This window comes from Lithobates pipiens, unplaced genomic scaffold (genome assembly GCF_037356315.1).
Source record: "Lithobates pipiens isolate NorthernLeopardFrog02 unplaced genomic scaffold, aLitPip1_a1.2 Scaffold_16, whole genome shotgun sequence".
NCBI classification, from domain to species: domain Eukaryota; kingdom Metazoa; phylum Chordata; class Amphibia; order Anura; family Ranidae; genus Lithobates; species Lithobates pipiens.
In genome coordinates, this window is record NW_027507748.1 from 555,966,901 (window position 1) to 555,976,928 (window position 10,028).

The 10,028-nt window shown below is 52.8% G+C and overlaps 1 protein-coding gene across 4 annotated transcripts in view; it reads right to left on the minus strand.

Moving 5' to 3' along the window:
• NEMP1 (nuclear envelope integral membrane protein 1) overlaps positions 1-10,028 on the minus strand; it is a 198,669-nt gene that overhangs the window by 16,421 nt on the left and 172,220 nt on the right. The window lies entirely within an intron of this gene.

Below are 10,028 nucleotides of genomic sequence, written 5' to 3' on the forward strand. Positions count from 1 at the left end.
TTTGAGGTGGCACAAATGGACACTGATGGGTGGGCACAGATGTGCACTGATTTATTGCACAGATGTGCAGATTTGTTGCACGGATGTGCACTGATGAGGCGGCAGATGGGCACTGCTGAGGCGGCACAGATGGGCACTGCTGAGGCGGCACAGATGGGCACTGCTGAGGCGGCACAGATGGGCACTGCTGAGGCGGCACAGATGGGCACTGCTGAGGCGGCACAGATGGGCACTGATGGGTCGGCACGGATGTGCACTGATTTATTGCACGGATGTGCACTGCTGAGGTGGCAGATGGGCACTGCTGAGGCGGCACAGATGGGCACTGCTGAGGCGGCACAGATGGGCACTGATGGGTCGGCACGGATGTGCACTGATTTATTGCACGGATGTGCACTGCTGAGGCGGCAGATGGGCACTGCTGAGGCGGCAGATGGGCACTGCTGAGGCGGCACAGATGGGCACTGCTGAGGCGGCACAGATGGGCACTGCTGAGGCGGCACAGATGGGCACTGCTGAGGCGGCACAGATGGGCACTGCTGAGGCGGCACAGATGGGCACTGCTGAGGCGGCACAGATGGGCACTGCTGAGGCGGCACAGATGGGCACTGCTGAGGCGGCACAGATGGGCACTGCTGAGGCGGCACAGATGGGCACTGCTGAGGCGGCACAGATGGGCACTGCTGAGGCGGCACAGATGGGCACTGATTTATTGCACGGATGTGCACTGCTGAGGTGGCAGATGGGCACTGCTGAGGCGGCACAGATGGGCACTGCTGAGGCGGCACAGATGGGCACTGCTGAGGCGGCACAGATGGGCACTGCTGGGTCGGCACGGATGTGCACTGATTTATTGCACGGATGTGCACTGCTGAGGCGGCAGATGGGCACTGCTGAGGCGGCAGAGATGGGCACTGCTGAGGCGGCAGAGATGGGCACTGCTGAGGCGGCAGAGATGGGCACTGCTGAGGCGGCAGATGGGCACTGCTGAGGCGGCAGATGGGCACTGCTGAGGCGGCAGATGGGCACTGCTGAGGCGGCAGATGGGCACTGCTGAGGCGGCAGATGGGCACTGCTGAGGCGGCAGATGGGCACTGATAGGTCGGCACAGATGTGCACTGATAAGGTCGGCACAGATGTGCACTGCTGAGGCGGCAGATGGGCACTGCTGAGGCGGCACAGATGGGCACTGCTGAGGCGGCACAGATGGGCACTGCTGAGGCGGCACAGATGGGCACTGCTGAGGCGGCACAGATGGGCACTGATGGGTCGGCACGGATGTGCACTGATTTATTGCACGGATGTGCACTGCTGAGGTGGCAGATGGGCACTGCTGAGGCGGCACAGATGGGCACTGATGGGTCGGCACGGATGTGCACTGATTTATTGCACGGATGTGCACTGCTGAGGCGGCAGATGGGCACTGCTGAGGCGGCAGATGGGCACTGCTGAGGCGGCACAGATGGGCACTGCTGAGGCGGCACAGATGGGCACTGCTGAGGCGGCACAGATGGGCACTGCTGAGGCGGCACAGATGGGCACTGCTGAGGCGGCACAGATGGGCACTGCTGAGGCGGCACAGATGGGCACTGCTGAGGCGGCACAGATGGGCACTGCTGAGGCGGCACAGATGGGCACTGCTGAGGCGGCACAGATGGGCACTGCTGAGGCGGCACAGATGGGCACTGCTGAGGCGGCACAGATGGGCACTGCTGAGGCGGCACAGATGGGCACTGATTTATTGCACGGATGTGCACTGCTGAGGTGGCAGATGGGCACTGCTGAGGCGGCACAGATGGGCACTGCTGAGGCGGCACAGATGGGCACTGCTGAGGCGGCACAGATGGGCACTGCTGAGGCGGCACAGATGGGCACTGCTGGGTCGGCACGGATGTGCACTGATTTATTGCACGGATGTGCACTGCTGAGGCGGCAGATGGGCACTGCTGAGGCGGCAGAGATGGGCACTGCTGAGGCGGCAGAGATGGGCACTGCTGAGGCGGCAGAGATGGGCACTGCTGAGGCGGCAGATGGGCACTGCTGAGGCGGCAGATGGGCACTGCTGAGGCGGCAGATGGGCACTGCTGAGGCGGCAGATGGGCACTGCTGAGGCGGCAGATGGGCACTGATAGGTCGGCACAGATGTGCACTGATAAGGTCGGCACAGATGTGCACTGCTGAGGCGGCACAGATGTGCACTGCTGAGGCGGCACAGATGGGCACTGCTGAGGCGGCACAGATGGGCACCGCTGAGGCGGCACAGATGGGCACCGCTGAGGCGGCACAGATGGGCACCGCTGAGGCGGCACAGATGGGCACCGCTGAGGCGGCACAGATGGGCACCGCTGAGGCGGCACAGATGGGCACCGCTGAGGCGGCACAGATGGGCACCGCTGAGGCGGCACAGATGGGCACCGCTGAGGCGGCACAGATGGGCACCGCTGAGGCGGCACAGATGGGCACCGCTGAGGCGGCACAGATGGGCACTGGTGGTGCACAGATGGAGCACTGGCGGTGCACAGGTGGGCACTGGCGGTGCACTGGTGGTGCACAGATGGAGCACTGGCAGTGCGCAGGTGGGCACTGGCAGGGTAGATCTGGGCACTGGCAGGGTAGATCTGGGCACTGGCAGGGTAGATCTGGGCACTGGCAGGGTAGATCTGGGCACAGGTGGGGTTTTTATACGTTTACTGTTATAAGTTTACTGTTCACAAACTCACAGACACCTTCGGTCTCCTCACACGCTATCGCTGTGTGAGGAGACACGTTCGGCAATGGGTGATGATCTCATTTGTTTACATTTGAGATCATCACCCATTGGAGGAGGCGATCGCGCTGTAAACGGCCGCTGTGATTGGCCATTTACAGCGATCTGTGATTGGCCGTGTCCAGCGGACACGGCCAACACAGATTTTCCCCGATGCGCGCTCCCGGGAGCGCGCGGGGAACTCTTAAAGGGGACGACGTCAATAGACGTAGTCCCGGAAATTGAGATCCGCGCTGTAGACGTCTTTTTACTATAGCGCGGATCTCAAGTGGTTAAGGCTTACACCAGAAGCTGCAGTAATAATGCTCAAGCCTGTTTAAGGCTTATAAGGCTGCAGAGAAATAGTAATAATACCCGAGATCACCAGAGTGGGGTTCCTTCCATTTAGCTTCCTTTAGAGGCTGTACCAGCAAGGTGGCTGGGGCGAACCTGGCTGGGGTGAAGCAGTAAGAGGGTGATGATCTGTGCGATCATAACAGGTGAGGAAAAGTAAGAGAATACTGGGGGCGGGGGCCGTATCGTCATCTTATAGCTATGTGTCCCTATCAGGTTGTGGGGGCGGAGTCACAACCCAGAGCGTATGCTGCCATGATGCGACAGGAAACATTTGGTTAGCGCAAGGGAGGATTATAACCCGTCAGATAATTTTTTTACCCCATCCGTTTCATTGCGGAGATTAATCTTCACTTTCTGTCCCATAGCCAAACAGGAAGTGAGAGAAACACCCTGCAAATTAAGGGAATTCCTTGGGGGCACCCAAGTCACCAGAGCTAGTGTCCCCATAGGTGTTCTGCAGAAATGCTTTTTGTTGCATACTGGTCTCCTATAGAATATTTAGTATGTTATGCAAATTGGCCATTTTGTGTAATATCAAAGGTGCACAGAGATACATTGATACAAGCTGCCTTCTTATTTACAAAGGCTCATTCAGACAAGCAACTCATCACATTGGCCTCTCCTACAAGTATGACAGACTCTGTCCTCCGTCAGGGCCGAATTACTGCCAAGGCAACCTAGGTAGTAGGGATGCGCCGAAACATATCGGCCGAAAATTGTGTTTTCAGGAAATTGCCGAAAGGAAAATCTTGCCGATAATGGGGGCGGGGCCTGTGCGGGCCTCTGCCCCCTGGTGCCGCCCATTGCAGGGGTGTTTGCCTGGCTCGTCCTCCCTCCTCCTTTCCTCCCGCCTGACAGTACGGTATTCTCCACATGTCACGGAGCTGTGCATTGAATTGCCCGGGCAGCTGCAGTAACAATGTCCCGCCTCCTGTGACAGGCGGTACACTGATCCAATGGCGGGACATTGTTGAATCAGCCTGACATGATTACAGGAGGCGGGACATTGTTACTGCAGCTGCCCGGGCAATTCAATGCACAGCTCCGTGACACACGGAGATCACCGCTCTGATCCGGGCATGGGTAAGGCTGCATTTAGACACTGGCAAGCTGCATGAGGGGGGAAAGAGTGTGCCCAGGGCAAGCATTGCAGAGTTTTGTCCGCAACTAAATCAAGTTTTTTGTGCCCACAGTGCTGCTGCATCCAAAAGTCATTTGTTTGCCTCTGAAACTATCTACCTCTGACCACTTGTGTGAATGTAGCCATGCTATATAAACCAGGTCACAGGACAAAGGCTGTACTCCCTTTATTGGCCATATAAAAAATGGTCTACCACCAGATACAAGGCAGAACTGACAGGCTAGGGGGAGGACATGCAGCTTTTACTCCTACCTGCCCCAATTCACAAATATTGTAAAGAGCTCCAGGGAGAGGGCAGCTGGACAGCTGATGTTACAAGCACTAGGCATGAGTGAACAAAAACTGCTATTAGGGAGTTTGCTCCCTCCCCTGTGCTGATCATGACAGACCTCAGTGGCTGTCTGTGGACCTCCAAAATAATTACAGTGCCATCATCCAGATACAGAAATAGAAGGGATAGTGTAAATAATGCAGTGTGTTTAATATCACTTTAGAGGAATATATGAACATGTGTTTGCAACAAAGCTGGCTCAGGAAGGGGGCCAAAGGTGTTAAAAAGGAATTCACAAATAAATTATTTAAAGGTCTATGAAGCTTAATTCAGAATAAATTAAAAAACAAAGGTTTTGGTCATCTTTGCTCTGTAACATCCATAGTCATTGTTCTATCCCCCCATATATTATCAATTACAGTTATCTGTGTGTGTACATACACCCCTCTCTAAAGCTGTAGCATAGAAATTGTGCTCTTCCAGCAGGGGGAGCCGTTTTGGCCAGGCGAACACATCGATTATTGCCAGGGGATATAGCCACTGGCAATATTTGCATGAAGAATCTGACAACCTGCTTGTACCAAAGTTGATCGATTGATCAACTCGAGTACAATCAGCCAGAGGCGGCTCTTTAATTAGGCAAATTAGGCGGTTGCCTTAGGCCTCGCCCTCAGAAGGGCCTCGCCTAATTTGCCTGACAGAAGACAGTGTGCGGACTCGGGAGTGGAACGGTCAGTGTGTGTTGTGGGGTGAGCGAGCGGGCAGGTGCCGCACATAGATGCCGGTGCCGCGCCACGCCGCCTGTCTGAGCTTATGAGCCTCCGCCGCCGTGGACGAGTTAGATGACATCAATCATCTCAGCTCAGTCAGGCTGCATCCAATAACAGGCTCCACCACTGCGGCGCTGTCCTCCTAGCCTTTCCCCTTTCCCCCAGTCGGCGGCCCCAATGCATGGCGGGAGTTGTAGTTCTTCACAGCACAACACAGACAACAGACTTGGGCCTCTGGTGCCTGTGCTGTGCAGAGACTCCAATTCCCAGATTGCACTGCATGAGGCCAGGGAGCGCAAAGACAACATCACCTGTCGCGGGCTTCGTTCTCATGCTGCCTTTAGTAGTGTAAAAGACTGAGGAGTAGGTACAGTACATACATCATCATGCTGTCTGTACATAATACATTACCCAGTCTTTCAATGGTCTCTCGCGGTCTGTCCCCAGTACCCTGTCCGTCTCTCGCGGTCTGTCCCCAGTACCCTGTCCGTCTCTCGCGGTCTGTCCCCAGTACCCTGTCCGTCTCTCGCGGTCTGTCCCCAGTACCCTGTCCGTCTCTCGCGGTCTGTCCCCAGTACCCTGTCCGTCTCTCGCGGTCTGTCCCCAGTACCCTGTCCGTCTCTCGCGGTCTGTCCCCAGTACCCTGTCCGTCTCTCGCGGTCTGTCCCCAGTACCCTGTCCGTCTCTCGCGGTCTGTCCCCAGTACCCTGTCCGTCTCTCGCGGTCTGTCCCCAGTACCCCGTCAGTCTCTCGCGGTCTGTCCCCAGTACCCCGTCCGTCTCTCGCGGTCTGTCCCCAGTACCCCGTCCGTCTCTCGCGGTCTGTCCCCAGTACCCCGTCCGTCTCTCGCGGTCTGTCCCCAGTACCCCGTCCGTCTCTCGCGGTCTGTCCCCAGTACCCCGTCCGTCTCTCGCGGTCTGTCCCCAGTACCCCGTCCGTCTCTCGCGGTCTGTCCCCAGTACCCCGTCCGTCTCTCACGGTCTGTCCCCAGTACCCCGTCCGTCTCTCACGGTCTGTCCCCAGTACCCTGTCCGTCTCTCACGGTCTGTCCCCAGTACCCTGTCCGTCTCTCACGGTCTGTCCCCAGTACCCTGTCCGTCTCTCACGGTCTGTCCCCAGTACCCTGTCCGTCTCTCACGGTCTGTCCCCAGTACCCTGTCCGTCTCTCACGGTCTGTCCCCAGTACCCTGTCCGTCTCTCACGGTCTGTCCCCAGTACCCTGTCCGTCTCTCACGGTCTGTCCCCAGTACCCTGTCTGTCTCTCACGGTCTGTCCCCAGTACCCTGTCATCAGTGCTGTGTCTTGGCCTAGGCCGACAAGGCATTTTGCAGGGGCACCAAAATATCCGCCCCGCACAGTGGCAACATTTGAAGGGGCACAGTGAAGCTGCATTTGATGGGGCACAGCGAGGCTGCATTTGATGGTACAGTGAGGCTGCAATTTGTTTGTTTTTTCATTTTTTTCCCAAAAATTTTGAGCACCAGCCACTACTGGGTGGGATCATCGTGTCACTTCTCCTTACTCACACAGTCTGACCGTCTCCTGTATCCTTGTCTGCACACAGTCTCTGACCGTCTCCTGTATCATTGTCTGCACAGTGTCTGACCATCTCCTGTATCATCGTCTGCACAGTCTCTGACCATCTCCTGTATCATTGTCTGCACAGTCTCTGACCATCTCCTGTATCATTGTCTGCACAGTGTCTGACCATCTCTTGTATCATTGTCTGCACAGTCTCTGACCATCTCCTGTGCACAGTCTCTGACCATCTCCTGTATCATTGTCTGCACAGTCTCTGACCGTCTCCTGTGCACAGTCTCTGACCATCTCCTGTATTACAGTCTGCACAGTGTCTGACTGTCTCCTGTATCATTGTCTGCACAGTGTCTGACCATCTCCTGTATCATTGTCTGCACAGTGTCTGACCATTTCATGTGCACAGTCTCTGACCGTCTCCTGTATCATTGTCTGCACAGTCTCTGACCATCTCCTGTATCATTGTCTGCACAGTCTCTGACCATCTCCTGTATCACTGTCTGCACAGTGTCTGACCGTCTCCTGTATCATTGTCTGCACAGTCTCTGACCGTCTCCTGTGCACAGTCTCTGACCATCTCCTGTATTACAGTCTGCACAGTGTCTGACCATTTCATGTGCACAGTCTCTGACCGTCTCCTGTATCATTGTCTGCACAGTGTCTGACCGTCTCCTGTATCATTGTCTGCACAGTCTCTGACCGTCTCCTGTATCATTGTCTGCACAGTCTCTGACCGTCTCCTGTATCATTGTCTGCACAGTCTCTGACCGTCTCCTGTATCATTGTCTGCACAGTCTCTGACCGTCTCCTGTATCATTGTCTGCACAGTCTCTGACCATCTCCTGTATCACTGTCTGCACAGTGTCTGACCGTCTCCTGTATCATTGTCTGCATGGTCTCTGACCATCTCCTGTATCATTGTCTGCACAGTCTCTGACCGTCTCCTGTGCACAGTCTCTGACCATCTCCTGTATTACGGTCTGCACAATGTCTGACTGTCTCCTGTATCATTGTCTGCACAGTCTCTGACCGTCTCCTGTATCATTGTCTGCACAGTCTCTGACTGTCCACTGTATCATTGTCTGCACAGTCTCTGACCGTCTCCTGTGCACAGTCTCTGACTGTCTCCTGTATCATTTTCTGCACAGTCTGACCATCTCCTGTATCTTTGTGGTGTGATTGTCTGTCAGCACCCCGTCTGTGGCACCAACGTTTGTTACCGTGTTAGCCAGGTAAGAGTTTGCTTGTCATTACCATAATAAAACCATCTCCTGTATCATTGCCTGCACAGTCTCTGACCATCTCCTGTATCATTGTCTGCAAAGTCTCTGACCTTAAAAAAAGTTTACTACTGTTAAAACCTCCCAGGGGGTTTGTGTATAAGCCTCAACTATAGTTAGCACATATATTGTGGTATTGTATTAATATTGTTGTATTTTGAAACAAAGTGTTTGTGTTTTTTTGTTTTGGTTGACTTTCAGTCAGTGCCTGAGAAAGGACCCTGTCATAAGTCTTTGCTAAGAGGACACCCTTACATCAGGCTGTTTTCCTGCAGGCACCCTAAACAGACACCTGTTCAGAATTGACAGGTATTTGTTGGAGCAGCACCATGGTATTTGCAGATCAAACAGAAGCATATTCCTTGGCTGCAAAGGATAGGATAATTTCACTTTAAGGCTGTCAGCATATTGGCCTCTACAAACAGTAGAGTGAGTGGGGCCTCACGCCTAAGTTTTGCCTAAGGCCTCACAAAGTCTAGAGCTGCCTCTGCAATCAGCCTGCCCATACATGGTTTGAATGTCAGCTGGTCCTTGCTGAACAGTTCGTCTATGGCCAGCATAGATTATATTAGATGTTATACGCTGTATAAAGGATTTCTCCAGTTAAGTGGCTGGCAGACGTTTTTATACTGGATGTTGCTACATAGGCAATCAATGGTTTAAAACCTGTACCTAAAAGGATTCCCTTAAAAGGACAGCAGGGGGAGTAAATTAGTACATCAAGACTATCCATCTGTTCATCCTCCATAAAATTAGTAAGTTAATAATGATGTTCACCACTGCATGTCATTAAGGATCCTGTTCAGGCACCCATTAGGAGCAGGTATGCTCAAAGATTATCACGGAGCAGGTGTTCAGGATTACTGCTAATCCCAAAATGAATAGGTGGGCATACCCTCCCTACAGAGAGACCAGTGGACTAGTTTTGGACACAGCGGGAGCTAATCAGCTGGTCCAGCAACCGCGACCCACCGATCTTTCTGTGAAAAGACAGATCAGCGGCGTACTCATGTAAACAAAGCACACCGCTGATCAGAGAAAAAGAGAGAGAGCATGTTCCAGCTAAGCTGAATCACAATCTCTTTTCCTCCAGTGTAACACTTCCCACAACAGTTAGAAACACCTCACAGGGATTACATTTAACCCCTTGATTGCCCCTGGTGTTAAACTCTTCCCTGCCAGTGCCATTTATACAGTGATCAGTGCATTTTTATAGCAGTGATCACTGTTTTGGTGTCACTGGTCATCAAAAAGTGTCACTTAGATCAGATTTGTCTGCCGCAATGTCGCAGTACCGCCAAAAATTATTGCAGATTGACGCCATTACCAGTAAAAATGAATTAAAAGTCCCTAAAACTATCCCGTAGTTTGTAGACACTAACTTTTGTGCAGACCAATCAATATACGCTTATTGGGATTTTTTTTTATATAAATATGCAGCAAAATAAATATTGGCTTAAACTGATGAAGACATTTTTTACATTATATTTTTGGATATTATAGCAGAAAGTAAAATCTTTCAAAATAGTCGGTCTTTTTGTTTATAGTGCAAAGAATAAAACCGCAGAAGTGATAAAATACAAAAAAATAAAAAATAAAATACAAAATACAAAAGAAAGCTGTGGGGAAAAAAAAGGACATCAATTTTATTTGGGTACAGAGTTGCACGACCGTACAATTGTCAGTTAAAACGACGCAGTGCCATATCGCAAAAAATGGCTTGGTCAGGAAGTGGGTAAAACCTTCCATGGCTGAAATGGTTAAATTCAATTTACCAAACACTGCGTTGTCCTTGAAGTGGTGGACTTTAGGGGAGCTTCCAAAACCTCCCCTGCTTAGGCACCTAAACAGCTAATGCTGAGTACCTTCTCTTTGATCAGCATACCTACTACAGGCACAATTTTATTTTAGGATTGGATAGGAAGAA